Here is a 22183-nt window from a genome sequence, read left to right as displayed (position 1 = left end):
TTATTTAGTGTTTATTGACAGTTGGAAAACCAGTTTAGTACATTACTGACACTAAGTGGACTAGAGTTGCTACACTGTCATTCATGAGAGCTGAAAAAAAAAAACACATTCTAGTCAGAAAAACATGTCAGCACTGTTGAAAGACACTGACAAGTTCAGTGCCTGATGATTCCAATGGATCAGACATTTTGGAACCAGTTCTGAATTCTCATCCCTACTAATGCTAAACACCGACTCCAAAGAATGATTTCATGTGATGGTGAATTGCTTCTAAAATACCAAACACCCTGACCGAGCCGGTGCTGATTTTTTACCCTTCTAATCCGTGCAAGCGCACTGATTCCATCATTCAATTAATCACAAACATTTGGCCGAGGGATGACAAGCAGATGTTTTTGAAGCAGTGAGTCACAAAAACAAATCACCTTATTTCCATAATTGTGACTCATTTTTTTTGTCACTATTGACAATTGTATTTCGTTAATCATGACTTGGTTATCATTCTTCAATTATGATATGCTTTACATGAATATAAAGTAATTTCAAGTTGATGAGTAAGAATATACAATCATGTTATTAAATGCACTATCTTGGTCCAAGACATTATAATCTACCTGGAACTAAACAAAATGAACATGCAGTAGGACCACTGTGCAGAAAGTAACATAAAAACATGCATTTGGTGAATTTACAGCCAATAATACATTTTTAAACAAGAAAGTGCCACAATTTAGGCTGTTTACATTTCTTTGGCATTTGACTATCCTAAATGGATAAACAGAGCTGTTAGTGTGTATTTAGATGTTGGTAGAAAGCTGCAATCATTCCAAATGGGAAATCATAGTTTCCATCTCATCAGCTTTAACACAGTGTTCAGACACTCAGTAGTCCATACCTCAGTATTAACAGCTGTGGTGAAGGCTCTCTCTAAGGGAAAATGAAGTGATAGGGATGATGGCAGACAAAGGAAAAGAAAAAGATGAGGGGGCTCTGAAGGAGAGAGGGACTGAGGATAAGTGCCACTTAGTGTTTCAGGTCTGGAGTGCTCAGTGACGACACAAATAGCTACAGTACGACTTCGCCTATGTCCTCTATGAGCGAGTGTACTGTATACAGTCTGTATGTGAAAATCCCACAGAAATATCTTTATAAAGTGCGATTAATTACATATTTTCCAACTCAACATGTCAAGTCTTTTCGTGGGAATTTCTGACAATTAAAGAGAATAAAAGAATCTTCAGAGTCAGAACTGTCGTTGTGAGTTTATTTGATCTTGCAAGAGGAGATACAACATTACAAAAGTCAGTGTGAAGAGAATCTCTCGTTGGGCTACCCCCCAGTGTAAGCTTACAGACGCGGAAAAAATTATTAGACCACCCTTGTTTTCTTCAGTTTCTTGTTCATTTTAATGCCTGGTACAACTAAAGGTACATTTGTTTGGACAAATAATAATGATAACAAAAATAGTTCATAAGAGTTTAATTTAAGAGCTCATATCTAGCCATTTTCCATGGTTTTCTTAATAACCAAAATCACTTCAGGTCTCACATATATATCTATGGCAATGTACTGACAAAAACAGTGCTTTTAGGCATTCCATGTTTTCTTTTCTGTCTGTTTTAGTCACATGATACACACAGGAGTTAGTACTTGATTGCGTAACCGTTGTGTTTGATGACTTTTGATGGTCTAATAATTTTTTCCACGACAATATATACCTCAGTCCAAACATGGATGAGCCCCTGCCTGTCACCTGAAGAGGGAGAAATGAAACTTATGGTCATCAGACGGCCATCTAAGGACTGGAAATTTATGGTTTTCAGAGTTCCCACAACTGAATGCCCAAGTGTTACAAAACTTTCTAGATAAGAAAAATTACTGTAACTTACCGGAACATCATATTCTATCTTGAAACAAAGCTACAATGGTCAGTCACGCCTACAGACAAAGCTACGATTGTTTAATTGTTAGTCACACAGTACAATAAATTTTCCATTACAGTCTTTTATTGTACAAGCACAAACATTACACTACATTATTTTCCTCTGATCTCTATTTAAATGAGTCTGCTTCCATTTTCCAATTATATCATGGTAGTAGGATAATTTTAGCTATAGGCCTAACAAATGTGCATTCATCGCTCTACAACTGCATTCATAAAGTTAAGAGGTTTTACAGTGTTTCAGGGTTATATTTGTTAATCTGGCATGAAATTGCTAGTAAAACATTAACACCTGCACAAAACCGTTCTTGGCAGACAATGCTAAAGTTACGCAGAGTCTTTCACTTAGTTTAATCTCTATTAAACTGCACTTCGAAGTACTGCTGATTCACACAAAACCAAAACCCATAGAGTGAACTGAACTGCTGCGCTCTTCACCATCACATTGGCTTAAAACCATTCACACAGGACAGTGGTAACTGGGTTGTGTAAGCTCTAATGAATCAGGTCCATACAGCCAATTGGCCTCATGACAGACTGATCTATTATTCATGGCAAGCACAGAGGGTTTTGGAAAGGAGGGGATGGTTAGTAAATACATTATATGGACAGATAATTTTTCCCTGCAGATTGACTATTTGATAAATGTGGGTTGATGATAGTAATGCAATTAATGTACATGACCTCACAGAGGAAACTATCAACACTTACTCATCATAAAATCTGAGTTCAACTCATTTTATATTTGACCATAAACATTTCACTTAAAGGAGTGATATTTTGCTTTTTTTAAATGGAATTATGCATTTTAAAACATTTCCCTGTGGTCTACATAAACTGTAAATGTTATACTTGGGTCTGAATTCTTCATTAATTCAACTCCACAGGTCCATCTTTAACCCTATTTCTAAGTAACGACACCAGAAAGGTCCTTTTGAGAGCTGGCCCTTTAAATGCAAATGAGCCACTTCACACCCCACCCCCTCCAGGTTGTTGACTGTGCTTTCTGTCCAGTTCAGCCACCTGTGTTCGTTAATACAACCAACAACTGAACATTTTAGGTAACTGGCTCGAAGTTTGGACATATTTTCAGTTTTTACTACAACCACTGCTGCTGACAAACAATTATGTCATACTCGGAGAAATGTTCGTCGGAAGTGTGTAAATGTCATGACGTAACTAGTTATAAAACATAACAAATTAAGCAGGAATTGAAACGAGTTGTAGAAATCCACTTGATTTTTGCCAGAGTGAATATAAAGATAGCTTTGCAGCACCTGGAGGGTTCAAATTCCAACTTTATGAACTGTTAAGGTCCAAATACACAAATAAATGAACCAAAGACTAACAGAAGTGGATTTAGCAAAAATATGAGCCCTTTAAGTCTGCATGTATGACTTTACTTTTAGTCTACTTGTGCAGCACTTACTTGGACAAACCAAGGATATTCTCAGGGTTGATCAAACCTGTTTCCCCAGATCACATTTGGGATGGCTGTACCACTAAGTTTAAGTTTATAGTATACATGTTACAACTGTGTTTTTCCCAAACAGATCTTTCTGATGTTGAAATGCAAATAAAAATGATACCTCCTTGGCAGGGTATCCATAGTTTTATGAGAATCAGCAGTTACTGATAACATTTCATGACAAACAATTCTTGTACCTGCCGAAAAAAACCACAGCCATGCTAGATATATTACACCAGTGGCTCTCAAACCTTTTCTACGGAGCCCGGGAAGGGACATGCGAAAAAAAAAAAAAATTATTGCGTTATAACACAATAGTTTTCGCGTTATAACGCAAAAGTATTGCAATAAAATGCAAAAGTATTGCATTATAATGCAATAATTTTTGCTTTGGGATCCAGTCCGGATCGACTGTGTTAGGTCAGACACACCACCCTGCCCTGTGCTCTATGCATGTGTAGTTCAGATGACCGTAACTCTTTCATTATTTGTCCGATCAGAAAAATTCCAACGGTTTCTGAAACGTGAGACACTGTGCTTTACAGACATTCTGGGATCAATGCGAAAATCTCCCGGGCACCCATCCTAGAAGCCGCAAAATAAGCCACACACAGCAGACCGAATTCAGGGAGCAGACAACGGAGCGTATAACAGAGTGGATAACGGATTAGATCTAGTGTTGAAAAATGTAGACAAGACGGTCATCCCGAGTTACAAGACCACCCTGGAGATTTACGGCTGGATTTGTGACTGAAGGAGTGACTGATGGAGCGTGTGTGTTGTTTTTCCATGTGTCCACCGGAAGTTACATTGAAGGATTAAGAGGGAGAAGCCATGGTGATGCGCAAGGCTCTGGTGATGCGAGCAGATACTGAAGACACTCCACATCACAGATGCAGGACAGAGGCAGAGCCTGATGATGATCAGTCCAAATACCACAGACATTCAACATATCCACGGGATGACTGACTTTTGGAGTGAAGAGACTATTTTCCATGTGCAAACTCTGCCACAGGAGCACAGCCTGCATGTGTGAGACCTATGAACTAATAGAACAGTTTCTGACAGAACCATGGACATGAAGGCACTCTGCAGCCACAGAAGGGACAAATGCCCTGTGTGAGGGGAAAACACCTGTAGAGTTTGCGCTTTTACCCTGTTTTTGCACAATAAAAGGAAAATACTCACACATTTTGTTGTAAATACTTTTTATACTTTTCAAAGTTCATATTTAACTTTCAAATCTCGTATCCATGAGTAATTTCAGTGTTTTTCTCTGCTAAAACTAAAAAAAAAACCAAATTCCGTCTTTGTGTTTTTCATCATTTTAAACTGTTATTACAATATTAAAACAAGCAGTGAATTATAAATGACTGCTATATTGAACGTTTGAAGTGTTCTGCAAAAATGGGTAAAACGACTCAAAGCATATTTTCTGATCTTTTTATAATCAAAATAAGAAAACGAGTCAGGTGGACCATTTTAGGCTCAGGATAAAGGATTTTAATACATCCTCCTTTCTCATGCGTAGACCATTCAATCTTGGCGCACATCCACCTGTATCTACGAAGCTGCCCACAACCATGAGGCTGGGCAAATATGAATTTCATTCAGAAACTGTTGGAATTTTCCCGATGGTCAAATAATGAAAGAGTTACGGTCATACTACACAGGACAAGGGGGCGTGTCAGACCTGGTACGGTTGGACCCGAACTGCAACGAGTTATGTATGGACCTCAAGCAAGAGAGAGCATATATGATTGCATTATAACACAAAAACTATTGCGTTATAACGCAATACTTTTGCGTTATAACGCAATAATTTTTTATTTTTTGCATGTCCCTTCCCGGGCTCCGTACTTTTCAGCTTCAAACAGAAAAAAAAAAAATACATTTTATGTCTCATTGGGACCCAAATTTACAAAACTACCGTCAGGAGTTGCTATAGTGTCTACATTCTCACTGTCTCTTCCAATTTCTAAACAAGGGTGAACTAAATTATTACAGTACATACATGCACCTTCCCTACCCCCATCATTTTTTTCACATCTGCTGTCTGCCTTAATGTTCACGCTGTCCCCCAGTTCCCTTTCAAACCCATGAAAAAATTCCAGCATGCGTCCACGTGTACTGTGTGAAAACTGTATGATGTCTTATATTTGTGCTTTGCATTATCTTCTGTTCTTCACTGCAATTTTTGAAGAAAAGGGTTTTGTGGTAGCGCTCTAGTAGGAGCAGCGTCCCAATGTCCCTAATCAACGAACTCAGTTTTGTTTGATGTACTTTGTACTGTCAAATGACAATAAAGGCAATTCTATTCTATTCTATTCTATTCTATTCTATTCTATTCTATTCTATTCTATTCTAAACGCACATTGCTGGAGTGTTGGATCACTTCTAACAAATCTCAAACACATCACAAATAATGTTAATCAGGCAGAAATATACCATCACATACTAAGCCATATATGTATAAATGCCCACATGAGCAAACAAGAAAAGCACTCAGAGCGCGCAGACCTCCACCAAGGCTACTCAGTGGGCCCCCGTGGCCGCCCCCCCATCACCACCAAAATTTAATCATTTCTTCCTTGTGCCAGTATCAACATTTCTTGAAAATTTCATGAAAATCCATCCATAACTTTTAGAGTTATCGTGCTAACAAACAAACAAACACGCACGCACGCACACAAAGCGATCACAATACCTCCTGGTGGAGGTAATAAGTCTGAATTTTCTGCTGTCAACACAATCAAAGTCTTTTTTAACACCAGTTTCATCTTGTTACAGTGTTTTTGTTTTATATGTTGTGTCCATCTTATTATATCTTGTCTTGTGCACCTTTTACATCTCATTACATCTTGTATTTTGCTTTTGTATTCATGTGCATTTGTGAGTCATTTTGATCTTTTGAACTCTTCTGCATAATTTTCATCTTGTTAGATCTTTTACTGCCTTACATCTTGTTGTGTTTTGTTTGACTGAGGCTTTTCCTCTGTATCTCACTAGGGTATGCTAAGTTCAATTATCATAAAATATTCCTTTTTCTACGTAATTACATTTTTTTATTCAATTGGCAACCCATTTTGTGCCCCAACTCTACGTTTGGGGAATTACTGTATTACCCACAATGATCAGTTTTGTCAAATTTTATGCTAAAATAAAGTTGAGATTTTCACTCAAGTGTGAGTTATCACTGGCCTGATTTGGGTAAAAATGGCAGGAATGAGTGTAGTTCTTTTCTGTGCTATATCTGCTCTGACTGGCGTGGAATTACATAAGTTAATCTTAGACTTTGAAAAGCTATAATTGGTGAGACACTTGTCAACGGTTAAATGAAACTGCCAGTATGACAAAACCCATTACTGAACCCTGACTGATTTTCTAAGGACATGTTTAACCTGTTTTAATTTTATAAAAATCTGTGGTCTACCATGGAAGTTGCTGTGTTGTTCTTACACTTCTTTTTTCATGAGTTTATCAGTCGTGTGTTTCTGTGAGTGTCTGCAGCCTTTAACAAAGCATTCAGAAAATGTTTTCTGGTTGCAATGAACAAAATAGACCAGGCACACACACTGAACACCAAGCACTGAAATTTACAGCAAAATCAATAGTGTTACATTATTTGGTTTCCAAATAAGATACTAAATGAATAAATACAGAGAAAATAGACTGAGAAATTCACTTAGAAGTAAAGAAACTGAAGGCATGACTTTTAATGATGCTGTTTGCCTCACAGGGAGTTAAAGCAACTGTAGACCTGATACTATAAATATGTGCTCAATACAAAAGCACTGAACATGTGTATCAACATAAAAAAGTTACAAGATGCGGCCTTTTTCCTACCACATAAAGCACACTATCAAGACAAGAGACTTACAAAGAATGGACTCCATGATGCCACTAAGATGAAGTCAAAATATGACAGTTTCGGAAGCTGCCATCTTGTTTCTTGTGCATTTTGCCACCAGTAAAGATGTAGGCACCGTCCTCCTCTTCTGACAGCATTTCAACAGCAGTTCTCTTAACATTTTAGCTGTTATGCTGATCTGTGCCTCCATTTCAAATGACAAACTTGTCAGAAAGAACTTGCACACAAATCAACTAGATGAAGTCTTCCTAAACAGACCTATTCTCGGTTCTATGTCGCCCAGAGAAAAGCAACGAGTTATTGATAAAAAAAATAAAGCCATTAGCCCAGTGAAACTTCAGATGAGTACTCTCGCTTACCCATACTTCCCGTCTTCATGCACTCAATTATATTTAATAGAACAAAATGTCATTAAAATAATCACATTGCAGGCAAATGGTTCAGTCAGCTGCTCTCTCAGAGTAGTATTAAAGTCGCCTGGTTCTCTGTAAGAGCCACCTCCGCAGCACCACCAATAGCCCTCTAATCTGTGCCAATCAGATGATGCTAAACAGCCATTTGTTGTTGAACTGGGCACCAGTGCACGCCTCCCCTCATTTCAACAGGCACTGCAGACCCCAGCAAAATGCTGGCAACGCAGCAAAAGCAGACGTGGCAGTGAGGGTGACAGAAATAGCAGAGTGGTGAATAATAGAGAAAAGAACTGTGGTGTAATTAACATGGTGGCTGGGGGCTGATGTACTGTAGAGAGATAAAGAAAGAGTGAACAGAGGGCGTTGAGGAACAGGATGGAGGAGAGATATGCATGGAAAAAGAGGAAATTGAATTAAAAGGCAAGCACATGAAAGCATGAGAGAAACAAACATAACCGAGAGAAACGAGCAATGAGCGAACCAAAGTACATCCTCTTAAAGCATAAAAGTAGATGAAACACTGGTAAAGAGCAAAACTTTGAAAGGCGATACGTATATATCAACAAAGCTTTATGGAGAGAGCAATAATATAAATAGTAGGAAAATGATGTTGATTCCTGACAGACATTTGAATGCATCGCGAATACTATCACACAGAAATGGAGATGACTGAGTACAGAGAGAGGAAAGGACTGAAACAGAAATGCAGATAATTATATGTTGTCCATTTCAACATGAGCTCACTATCTCAACTCAGTAATGCAAGGTTCGCTTTTGATTGACAACACAACATTTATTGTGATTCATACAAAGCGAGCCTGTTGGATAAATGAAGATGTGTTGTTATCATTTGCCATTAAGTGTGCAGGTGACTTCTTTCACTGCAGACAGAAAGCTGTGGATGACAGCCATCAGAGAAAAGCTGCAGATTTCCAAAATGGCGCCTCTCTGCGTGGGCAACAGAGAGCTGAAGCAGCACTGCAGTAAGGAGAGTGAGTGACTGAGAAACAAGAGCAGCTCACACACCAGTGTACGAGTACATGTGTCGTTCCTGTGGAAGGAGGAAGAGGATAGATGGATAGAAAGGCAGACACATGGGCAGCCAGACAGAAATGACACAGGGATAAGTAAAGAAGGATGACTTTGAACTGAGCCAAAGAGATATTTTACACTACAGAAAAACAAAGGCTTCTGTGATGTGTTTTCATTTTGGAGGATTGCACTGAAGCTAAAGTCAGTCTGCACAATCCTGTGTAAATGCTCTCAAAGGAAAAATTATAATAAGTTTTAATAAAGAATGGAAAATGTATATATTTTGATCTCCAAACTGTTGCATTCTGAAGCATATTTATACATTACTAACAAATATTAATTTATTGAAATGCAACCAGTTAGAATTTAATGTTTTCAATATACAGGTGCAACAATTTATTTACATGTTGACTACTAAATTATTCAACTGCTATTTTATCATGTTAATGATTTGATCACTGCTTGAGTATTATTTTAAGAAGAAAAAGGTAAAAATTCTCAGATTCCATCTTCTTAAAATAGAATCTTCTGTGAGCGTAAACTGAAAATCTTTGGGTTGTGACAAAACAACACATTTGAAGACATAGTGCTGGGCTTTAGGAAATTATTTCCTGACATTTTATTGACCTACTAATAGTCACTGAATTGAAGTTATATAATAATCACATTGACACTGAAAATAATGACTTACTGCAGCCACATTTCAATGAAAAAAAGCACAAGAATATAGGCAACTATGAGCAAATACTCCTGAAAAAATTACAGAAATGGACACAACTTCAAAATAAATGTAGACCCCTCTGCACATGTATTTATCAGATTTTTAATTTTAATATTCAAACTTTTTTTTTTTAAATCATAGAGGATGGAGATAATCATGATAGCTTATTTTGTCATACTAGCTTTAAGTATCACTAAAGTGAATTAACCTGTCCCACAAAACCTACCTCTGTTAAGATTGGAGCGTCATCTTCACTCATAGTGTTAAGGCTTCACTGCTTTGCATTGTGGGTAATTAGTATTACTGTGGCTAGGCTAGCAGGTCCCAGTCTGTTTATCTGACTCTTGTCTATCACCACCAAACGTATTCAGTTGATTCACTTTAACCTGTATGACTTAGCGTTTCAATGCAGCGTTTAAGTCATGAATTCCGACTTACAGCATGTTCAGACTGCATTTAGCCACAGATGCAACTGAGCATGCCTGAGACATCCCAGTGTATGTATAAACAAGTTCTGGACATCAGTCAAACTATTAAGCTAATCTGACGATGTCACATTATTCTATGTTGTTTCATTTAAACCACAGGTGTCAAACATACAGCCTGCAGGCCAAAATCAGACCGCTGAAGGGTCTGATCCGGCCCAGGGGGTGAATTTGTGAAATGCAAAAATCACACTGACGTCATTAACAATCAATGGTGTCAAAATCCTTTTAGTTCAGGGGCCACATTCAGACCAATATGATCTCAAGTGGGTCGTACCAGTAAAATAATAACATCATTACCTATAAATAATAACCACCACACATTTTCTCTTTGTTTTTGTGTAAAAAAAAAAAAAAAAGGTAAATTACATGAAAATGTTTACAAATATGTGAATATCTTGAACAAACATGAACAACCTGAAATGTCTTAAGAGAAGTGCAATTTTAACAATATTTTACAGCTACTAAATGTTTTGTGTATTCATAGATCCACTGTGATCTGTAAGTTGTAATGTACATGTGTAAAAGATAAACTGAGGCTTGATATTGTTAAAATTCCACTTATGTTTCTTAAGACATTTCAGGTTGTTTATGTTATTCAGATTTTTTGTCGATGTAAACATTTTCATCATGTAATTTTACTTTTTCTCACTGTTATTATTCTATTGGTCTGGCCCATTTGAGCTCATACTGGGCTGAATGAGGCCCCTGAACTAAAATGAGTTTGACATCCCTGATTTAAATATATGTTGGATTTTAAAAGCCAAGACACCACATGTGAATTTATTGCAGTGCTGCCTTACTTTCAGCTGCAATGCAGATGATTTCTGAAACTGAAAAAGTACTCATGAAATTGTGATAACAATACTGTAGCAGACTGATGCAGTGTCCTACAGTACACACACCCTCAGATCCACTGGTGACCCATGATGCTTGTGCTCCTCTTACATGGTTTTTTAATTGTCATGTTGGGAAGTAAATGTTCGGAATCTGTGTTTTTTTTTACAATACTCCTCTGGGTTAAATCAACTGTTTGCATGTTATATATACAGTCGCGGAAAAAATGATTAGACCATCAAAGGTCATCAAAAACAATGGTTATGCAATCAACTATTAACTTCTGTGTGTATCATGTGACTAAAACAGACAGAAAAGAAAACATGCAATGCCTAAAAGCACTGTTTTTGGCAGTACAATGCCATAGATATTGATGTAAGAAATTACGTGATTTTGGTTATTATCCAGAAAACCATGGAAAATGGCTAGATATCAGCTCTGAAATTAAACTCTTATGAGCTATTTTTGTTGTTATCATTATATTTGTCCAAACAAATGTACTTTTAGTTGTACCAGGCATTAAAATGAACAAGAAACTGAAGAAAACAAGGGGTGGTCTAATAATTTTTTCCACGATTGTAGGTCAATGAAGTAAAGATCTCATGCAGGTATCGGTTGAGTGCAGTGATTATTTACTAAGGAAACACTTTTTCCTTCCCACTGGTTTACACTTGGGGCTGTGTCAGTCTGTCGCAGCCGAGAAGGCGGTCTCATGTTCCAACAGGAAACACATCTCAGCCACTTCCTGCTTCCCCTGAGGAAGTGACATGTCACACTCGGGACTGAAGTCTGAATGATTTTCAAGGGGAAAAAAACACTTACACTTGGGTTCTGGAGATGCTTAATGAATGCCAAAGTATCTGCTAATGTGTGAGGGTGTGTTAACAGAAATCTGCGGATTTCATGACACACTCTCTTTCCATTATGACTACCTGCAGCTGCCACTATTAACCAAAAACACTGCTGTTATTCAGAGAAACTTCATTAGAGAGAAAATTAAGTTCAGAAATATTCCTTACAATTGCTTTGATAATACCAGCTCTTTAATTATGTCTGCTTCATTTCTTTATTGCTGGCAGTTATAATAATTTCTTTGCTGTATAAAATGACAGTTTTATTGTGAATAAATTCATGATAATTGCTCTAGAGTTGAGGCTAAACTCTGACCTTACATTAACCTTGTCACTGTGAAAAAAGAGAAGACATTTTCTTTACATTTTTTAAAGAAAAAAATTGAAGATCACCTTTACTTGCAAGGAAATATATACTGAAGTGAAATTTTCAGAGACTAAAATGAAAAGTATTTAACGCTTTCTCACCAGAGCGATGTGAAAATATGGAGGATTAAAAAAGCAAGCATCCAAATTATCTGCATTAAAAAAAAAAAAAAAACAGGTCAGGGGTGAACTACCTGAGCAGAACAGAAAAGTCAAACACAAGCTGCAACAATTAGTTTAATCTTACTATGACATTGCTTTAATAGTGCTTATGTAATGAGAATATTTTTGTGTCACCTAATGATGCTGTAAACACTGCACTCTTACTGTTGTGGATAAACTGCTGTAGGATGGGTTTATTAGGAATCAAACTTGCCAACTAATGCCCCATCCACATTAGCGTGGTTGTTTTGGAAACAGTTTTTTGTTTTTTGTTTTTCTCTCTATGTTTGGGCATTTTCATCCACATATAGATGGGGTTTAAAGTCACAATGGAGGAAGAAATTATCTGTGCTGGTGTTACAGGGTATGAAACCCATGGAGACAATAAATATGCATATATCATTAGCCTTTACTGCATATTCATAGTATATTTATATACTTAAAAGGTTAGCGTCTTGATTTGGAGAAAAAAAAAATGTCATTGGTAAAATATATTTACAACAAAACCTGTGAAATCTGATGAACTCAAGGTCAACTATATTTTTTCACCGCATTTTCTGCAGGGCTTCATAAAAACCAATAGGTGTGCACAGTTTTGGATGAAAACACATGCTTGGAATAAAACGGCTTTGAGGGTCACACTCCTGTAGTAAATTACTGTATCCTGTTGACTCAATTTTTATAAGACCAGTCTGTACTGAGAAGAAGATAACTGTGGAAGTGTGGAAATAATCTGTCTAAAATCACTTACTTCAACTACAACCTTTGAAAGAATAAAAGCGCATATCCATTTCTAAAGCAGACTCTGTGTTTATGCTGCAACTATTATGTAAAAGGTGACTAAGGTGGTTGTTGGAATAAGATCTGACTCACCAGAATACACCCATTTACTGAACCCAACACTGGACAGTGGCCACTGCAAAACCTACACTACCGCTAATAGACCCAAGGCTGTAAAGGATAAATTGCGGCATTTGTACCGGAGCCCCTGCTGACAGGTAGGCAGAGGTGTTTGGCCAATTATAGAGGAAAAGGGATGAAGCAGGATAAGGCGGGTCACTAGAATAGACCTAATGAGGACGTGGTATGATTGCTGAGGGACTGGAGAGACACACGCTCATTTGTGCCCACAGCGAGAGTATTCGATTGGTGCAGAATAGCAAGGATGAAGTGGCAGAGAGCACGATAGAGATAGATAGGGAGAGATAATGGAAGTGAGAAGGATTGATTCCTCACTCAATGTGAGAGCATGTGGGAGGAGATGAGATACTGAGACTGAAAGTGGGAAAGAGGAGAGATGGATACTGGATGTAAGTGAGTAGTCATTCCATCAAGTCAACTATCTCCCTCAGCTTCTTCTTCCTTTCACCCATCTATCACTCCGTGTATCCATCCCTGCTTCCACCTTCACCAAGAGAAACACAGCTGGAAAAGGTAGCATTAAGAAAACCTTTTATAAAAGCAAAAAGTGCAGGCTGGTTGAATGCAATCCACATCTACGCCTGTCGTACAGCCACTGACACTCCAGTGTTTACAGGGGGCAGAACAAAAAATGCAAAAGTAGGGCAAAATATACAACGGGAAGTAGAGCTGCGCAGTATATCGTTTGAGCATCGTCATCGCGATGTACGTGTGTGCAATACTCACATCACAGGTCGTACAATGTAGGAGGCAAATGAACTCAACATGTTGTCATCTAATTTCAAGGGTACCTGACACACAATGCACGCAGCGATCCACCAGTCACAATCGTTCTTAATCGGTTTGGAGTGAGTCACTGGTAACAACACTGAAAAATGAGTAACGAACAAGAGAAAATCACTGTAAATGAAGACTCTGTGCCAAAAAGAAAAGCAACGTCAGTTATCTGGAATTATTTTGGCTACAAGAGAGATGATATTGAAACGTGTTCAGTGTAGACAGTGCGTTGCACCTGTTGCCACAACGAGAGGAAACGCAACTAATTAGTCTGACCATTTACGTCGGCACCACACAGCTATTGTATCCTCCTGAGCATTTTTTCATATCACAATATATATTTCAGGTTTTAAAAAAAATTGCAATGTCAGTTGTTTCCAATATTATGCAACCCTAACAGGAAGGGGGTTCTCTTTTTAATGTATTAGGTGTCTGTGGACTGAACAGTCTGTTGAATGAGAGAATGAACATGTAGCCTTTGTATGTGCTTTCATTTACATGTAACCTTATGTAATCAGTGTTGAACTTATTAAAGCCGCTATCCACTGCATCCAAGAAAACCAATGTCCCACTGATACTAAATGAAGCCAGTAGCACATGGACAATTGATAGTTTCATTTTGTATAGTTCCATGAGCGTCACTTAACCATCTGATATGGATGAGTGGAATGCTAGTTCACATTTCTGAAAGCTAAGGTTATATGACGTAGAGGGTGTTTATTTTATAGTTAATGTATGAGCGGGATGGAATCTAAGTAATGTAGCGGCAATAAAACATGTGCAAGCCACATAAAAACAAGAGAAGACAGACAGCCCTAACAGACGGGGAATTACAGTGGTTAAGTAGTCGTATCCTTTTATACTATACAATTCATTTTACCTTGTAGAACACAGTAGTAGCTTTCCTACCACTGTCTTGGATCACTTCATTTGTTCGTGTGTGAATTTGGTGTTTCAATATTAACTAAGAACAGACCACCTGTCATGTTCTGCAAAGTCAAAGGAGCCAGACAGCCCATTTCCCACCAGAGAGCCCTGCATTACAGCAATTTAACCCATAAAGACCCAAACACCCACCGGTGGCACAAACCATCTACAGATATAAACTGTTTAATACCTGTTGATCCACTAATCCTATCAATACATGTAAATAATTGGTGTAAAATGCAGTTTGTCATCTTTTCATGGTCATCAGATATGACCCATTTGGATGTTGAGAGGCTCTGTAGTGAATGTGGAAACACTGTCATCTTCTACTACATCCATTCACCAGTAAAACCCATGGAGTTGGATGAATAACAATGGATGGACATGCTTGTTTTTACATTCAGTTAGCAATATCTTTGCTGAAAAAAGTAACTTTTTCTTCATTTTTCTCTGTTTTGATATAATTACCTTTGAATTTACTCTGAGTTTTCATGAACATCTACATGATCTGTGAATTAAATATAGGAAAATACATGATTTACACCAAAAAATGCAAAATACAGAGGATAATATTCTAAAAAAAATGTTGTGATAAATCAGTTAGAAAAGATAGAAACAGAGAAAAATTCATTTAGGAAATGCCACAAAAGTAGCACTGGATCTTTATGGGTTAAAGCAGTGAAAATACTCTAAATATAGCATACACTTAACCTGATATTGATTTTGCTGCTGGCCCCATCTACAGCGGTACATTGCGAAGCTACCTTCCTGCCTGCTGCTTCAAACCGTGGGCGTGCTGTAGGTAACAGTACCTCGTATAACCCCATCTCAAAAGCCCACGATCTAAAAGACATACCTAGATTTAGCACTTATTGTGGCCGCCGGAGTTATTTATAGACGTTGGTGGTTTAAAATAGAGCATCTTGAGCACATCTCTCTCTCTCTCTCCATGTCATTATACTAATTTCATAGACTTTCTATTACCATCAGTGTCTCTCTTCCCTTGTGCTTCTTTCCTCGCTCTCCCCCCCGCCATCTATCATTCCGACCATCTCCCCCCTCTTTTTATCTCATTCTTGTGAATATAGTAGTGTCTGTAACTGTATGTCTATGTGCATGTGTGGGAGGGAAGAGAGCAGCATTGCTGGCTGGAGGAGGTGGTGAGAGGGAGAAAGAAAAAAAGAAGCGAGAAAGGGAAAGAAATAAAGAGAGAAAGAGAGCGAGAGAGAGAGAGAGAGAGAAGCACAGCATTTACTGGAACAAAACATGCTGTTTCAAGCTAGATAAGGGCCGCCTACACACCACTTTTTATCTGAAAGCAGATTAGTTCTCATTTTTAGAATCTAGATTATTCCCAAAGTTTCATGGCATGCATAATATCACCATGTCAGTAATGTGCATCAAGTCTTTGGAGCTGGGACAGAATTATTAATTTGTGCATGGACAAAGGACAAAAAACAGTCCCAGTAGATGTAATATGGAGTAAATCCTCCCTAAAAAAAAATCCAAAGAATGCAGCAAAAGCTTTCTTATCAGAATACATGATGGTTTTTTGATTTATAGCAGAGGTCTCTGATAGGGTCGGAGATGTTTTCCTGGAGCATTTTTTAATATATTGCTTAAAATCCCCTTCACACCCCGACTGCAACCAATTAATTAAATGCTCTCACACAAAAATTAAAAAATTTAGTCACTTGTGGAATGGACAGGACTGAAAAAACACCTTCCAATCATTTTAACCGGCCCATTGAAATGATTGAATGGTGATATGTCTATCAAACTCAACTGCCATTTGTCCGTCCACACATCCCCCTTCTGCGCAAACCCCTCTTCATGCACAAATCACATGTTTTGAGGCTTGAAGCACTTGTACAGGAAAGAAGCCAGAGTCACAGCTTGGCTAGCTATATTAGTTATTTTAGGATTGAGGGGGGGATTGATGTTGCACAGTGCTCGTGAACCCTCAGGAACAAACACTGCGCGTTCCAGTACTGTGGAGGCATGGCTTCGGAGGGAAGTCTGAAGAAAGGGGTTTGGACTTTTGAATTGTGTCTTTTCAAAATGTAGCTTGCTCGAACCGTGTTTCCACGATCTCCTACCCCACCTTTAACTCTAGTATTAAAAACTGGATGTCAGGTGGTTTGAAAATAAAATTTAAAGGAATGATATTTTGCTTTTTTAAATGGAATTCTGCATTTTAAAACATTTCCCTGTAGTCTACATAAACTGTAAATGCTATGTTTGGGTCTGAATTCTTCATTAATTCAACTCCACAGGTCCATCTTCAACCCTATTTCTGAGTAATGACACCAGAAAGGTCGTTTTGAGCACTGGCCCTTTAAATGCAAATGAGCCACTTCATGCCCCACCCCCTCCAGGTTGTTGGCTGTGCGCTCTGTCCCGTTCAGCCACTTGTGTTCATTAATACAGCCAACAACTAAACATTCTGTTTGGACATATTTTCAGTATGGATGACAACCACTGTTGCTGATAAACAATTATGTCGTACTCGGAGAAATGTCTGTCGGAAGTCTTGACCTTATATGTGCAAATGTCATGACGTAACTAGTTATAGATGTAACAATTTAAGCAGGAATTAAAACAGGTTGCAGAAATCCACTCGATTTTTGTCCAAAATGAATGTAAAGATAGCTTTGCAGCACCTGGAGGGTTCAAATTCAAACTTTATGAACTATTCGGGTCCAAATACACAAATAAATGTACCAAAGACTAATAAAAGTGGGTTTAGCAAAATATGACCCGTTTAAAGGAAAACAAACAGCAATAAAATATTTATGAGAAAAGGAGATTTTAAAAAAGTATCAACCACAAATGGGCACTGAATTATCACAGTGCAAGGTTGTTCAGTACAGGACCTTCACAAGACATTCAGGAAAGAATAAGCATAATACAACAGCAGCAAATTTAACAACAGCTGTGCCACTGCTGCCTCAGAAATACAGGCACACAAGCACAGCAGACTCAAATGCAACTATAAAAAAAAAAAATGTGGATACCCACCAATAACTCTGCTATCTTGTCAAGGCCAGTGAACTCCAGCTGACGGACTTTTTGGAAAACCTGAAAGAGAAACAGACACTTTTTCACTGACAGAATGATAAACATAATAAAGTAAATCAAATGTGTTCACCCTTGCAGCCAAAAGAAAAAAAGATTAAGACTAAACTTTTGTGACACATCAAACTTTGGAAGACATCAGATAAAAAAAAAAAAAAAAAAAAAACTCCGTGATTGAGTATCAAAATAGACGACGTGGCTCTATTTCAAGCAGCTGTAGAAAATCAGTGCCAAAATATCATGGGTAATGGGGGGATGCCGTGTTGCTTTGATGAGTGCGCTGTATATAAAGATGGACGCAGTAATGCCGTTTCCTTCTGCTGTGTAAAAATGAAGCCAAAATCCTGCAGTTACAGGAGCTGCAATCGCGCTTTGTGACACAAATCAGGAGCCAGAGTCTGTGCAGTAGAAATATTTGGATGTCACGACTGCCCACCTGTCGCCTGCCTGATTGGTTTCCAACCACGCGCCTGACGGATTCTACACCTGTTTTATACCTCCACGCTTTCTGAAAAGACCTCCAATTGGACCAAATCTTCCTTCAAAAGTGAGATTTTCTGAAGAGTCAAGAGGAGGTATGGTAATCTCTCACCACTTCTAATAAATATAATATAATAATGTTGAATGGCTATTACTATGGCATACGTGACAAAAAATATTCCCCCACTGAAGCTTTAATGGTCAAACATGGACAATAAGCCATAATGTGAGACCCTTCTACTTTTACTAGTGCCAACAGGTACTGTATCAAGACTTCATCCTAATATTTACTAATCCAACATTACCAGAGGATCTGAATTTGTTTTTGATTCCCATGATATTTCCTCTTTTAGGGGCTCAGAATTACTTCATACCTTTGTCTAAAAAGCAAACTCTGAAAGGAATGATGTGCAAATCCTGAACTGTGACACAGGAATATGTTTGCATAAGTTGAAGGGTGATTATATTTTATTCCCTTTGAAACAAGGACAGAAAACCTTTCAGCTTGTTAACATCCAGAAACTCCAAAAGTATGTGGGGGGAAAAGATCATTGCTGACTTAAACGAGGCGCACATGACGAAACAAGGACAATCCCAGTTCAAGAACCATTAGTAACACACAAACAATAATATAAAAACGGTCATGACTATAATGAAACACAAGCCACAGTTCCAGGCTAATAATTGTCCTCCATTAGTGTAGCTACAGAAGTGATCTGCATTTGTAATATTCATAGTCAAGTCATGTTCCCGTGTATGGGCACCAAAGATGAAGGTGCAGAACTAATTTACAAAACATGTTCTGACCTGAAACATTTACCAGTACAGCTGGTGACAAAGGTTACCAAGAGTTCACTGTAGGGTTTATTAACAGCTACAATGGCAGGTTTTTAACACACACCAACACATAAATTTCATTTCCTCTCCACAGAGGCTGGCTGGATTTCCTGGAGAACTGAGGAAGCAGCGGCCGCCAACTCTGCAGACTGCAGAGACACTTGTTAGAAGTTCCATCTGTTTGGTCCCACGAATTCATTAAAAGTGATTCGACTTGATTTGGGATTTGTACTCATTAATACAAACTTAACCATAATACTTTCCATCACTAATACTGCAATAGGTTTGTCTAACCAAACCTGGGAAAGTAGTTAAATGTAAATGAAACATGTGGTGCCAGGCACAACAAACCCCGCCCCTCGCATCTATGGTAACTTATTTTGTCATCAATCTAGCTGATGTCATCATGTCTGTGTGTGTGCCGATGTCAGCATATCAATTGCCTCTGTATACAGTCACAGAAAAAATTATTAGACCATCAAAAGTCATCAAAAACAATGGTTATGCAATCAACTACTAACTCCTGTGTATATAATGTGAATAAAACAGACAGAAAAGAAAACATGGAATGCCTAAAAAGCACTGTTTTTGGCAGTACAATGCCATAGCTATTGATGTAAGAACTTAAGTGATTTTGGCTATTATCAAGAAAACCATGGAAAATGGAAAGATATCAGCTCTGAAATTAAACTCTTATGAGCTATTTTTGTTATCGTTATATTTGTCCAAACAAATGTACCTTTAGTTGTACCCGGCATTAAAATGAACAAGAAACTGAAGAAAACAAGGGGTGGTCTAAGAATCGTTTCCATGACTGTATGTCCCAAGTTTGAGGTAAAGTGAAACAAAATGTATGTTTTATAGACATTTGAAATTCTGCCCTTTCTAAGTAAATGGGTGGGAAAAAAGATTTTTAAAAAATTCATAAAAAATTAAACTTTGACCTTTTTTCCCAAAATGTAATGAGATCTATTCTGGGTCACTGACAATCAATAAACCAAATTTGGTATGAACTGAACCAATAGTTTTACTGCTAGAGTGTTAACAAACAAACCAAACTAAAAACAATACCGTTTGCCTCTCCTTCAGGGAGCAAAATAATTAAGCAACCTCCACCAAAAATATAACCAAAACGAAAAAGGAAAATATGAATATATGACATTTTAATAACATATACCATTCCCTTGCACGTATCTTCCAGCAATTGTTCAGTTAATAGTGCTATCAGGTCTCTAAACAACCTGAGAGAAAATGTGAATTGAAAGACTTTCTCGCAATGTCATTACGTCACAAGAGTTTCACAAAACTTTCATTCAACAAAAACACTTCTAACAACTTTTGTTCATTATTATGAAAACTTGTATTCTGAGCCTTATTCAACCTCTTGTAATGAGTCAGAGTTCCCCCAGGAAACCAGGTAGTGGGGGTTAAAAGTTGAATGAAAGTAGAATATGATCAATGACTTGCTGTCATTTACACACCTCAATCAGACAGATACTGTCACATCTAACACTTCTTTTTCCTTCCAGTGTGATGCTATGAATGGTTTCTTCACTTACTCATGTTTTTATTGAATGCATCATTAGTGTTCTTTCCCAATGTCTAGTCTTCAGATGTTGTCAAAACTGTGCATCGTTTATCAAATGTAAAGGTAAAGCCTGCCAATCGTATAATAATAATAATAATAATAATAATAATAATAATAATAATAATAATAATAATAATAAAGTTATGAAATGCACAACCACAACCATTACATTTATCTGTAAAACACGTAGGATTCTAGGTTATCTAGAAAACCTGTTATACTCACTGTATATCAATAAATCTCTTCCACATATTCCTTATGTCTAAACATATTCAGATTAATTTCCAAACACCTGTAAATCTGCATCAGCTTCATTTTTACTGTGTCTCCAGAAGACCATTAGTGCCACACTCTGCTGACCTGAACTTTGGACCAGTCTGTTTCAGCATACTGGCATTCAGCCTAATGAGGCTTGCTAATGGTCCTTCCATGCTGATCTGTAGGAGAGCAAACAGTCACGCAGCACACACTCACTCTCTATCGCTTCCACAGTGGCTTAGCTGATGAAAGCCATAAACCATCAATAATAAACCATCGTATCTCATTGCTGTTCACTGTCCACTCATCTTGTTTCTGGTAGACAGAAATCTAAGATATGCAGATATAATAAGTGTGGGTTAGTGTTGCACCCATGCCTTAGATCTGTTGATGATCATACTTTTTACTGGACTACTTAACAGATACAACCTCAAGAGATGGGGCGACATGGTGGTGTAGTGGATAGTACTATTGCCTCACAGCAAGATGTTCCTGGGTTTGCATGTTCTCCCCATGTTTGTGTGGGCTCTCTCTGGGTACTCCGGCTTCCTCCCACCATCCAAAGACATGCACTGATAGGTTAATTGCTCAACCTAAAACTGCCCATAGGTGTGAATGTAAGAGTGATTGATTATTCGTCTCTATACGTCAACCCTGCGATGAACTGCGACTCATCCAGGGTGTACCCCGCCTTCACCCATAGGTAACTGGAATAGGCTCCAGCATCCCCCACGACCCTAGTGAGGATAAAGCAGGAATTCATTCAAAAGATAAATGAATGGATGAACCTCAAGAGGCAACAGAATGAAAGCATGCCTCATCTTATAGAAATTTTTAACACTATAATTATGCAAACCATTTGATTTTTAAGTGTGGAACAATTCTCCAAAGCCACAGTTTGGTAAAGATCTTGTTTTTGTTGATGATGTTGATGGCTTTTGTATTTTGTGACATACTCTTACATAATACTTGTATAGTAAACAGGGATTCACAAATACCAAGGACCCCAAATACCAAAGGCCCCATGCCTTCCTAAATTCAATATTACAGTTACATTTTTAACACACAAATCATGATGAAATGGACTTTGTAGACCTTCTCTATCTCAGCAACAAACTCTCACAAGATCTTGCTACACAAATGTCAAGGGAAAATAAAATGGTTGACTA

General features: G+C 37.8%; 1 protein-coding gene across 1 annotated transcript in view; it reads right to left on the bottom strand.

Moving 5' to 3' along the window:
• sipa1l1 (signal-induced proliferation-associated 1 like 1) overlaps nucleotides 1-22183 on the bottom strand; it is a 121369-nt gene that overhangs the window by 65296 nt on the left and 33890 nt on the right. The window contains 1 exon segment of the mRNA XM_030128224.1: nucleotides 17795-17854. The gene's annotated coding sequence lies outside the window, so the exon portion shown is untranslated.

The sequence above is a fragment of the Sphaeramia orbicularis genome, chromosome 24 (genome assembly GCF_902148855.1).
Source record: "Sphaeramia orbicularis chromosome 24, fSphaOr1.1, whole genome shotgun sequence".
Taxonomy (NCBI): Eukaryota; Metazoa; Chordata; class Actinopteri; order Kurtiformes; family Apogonidae; genus Sphaeramia; species Sphaeramia orbicularis.
Note: the sequence above shows the minus strand (reverse complement) of the source record. Positions and strands in the feature narration are given on the sequence as shown.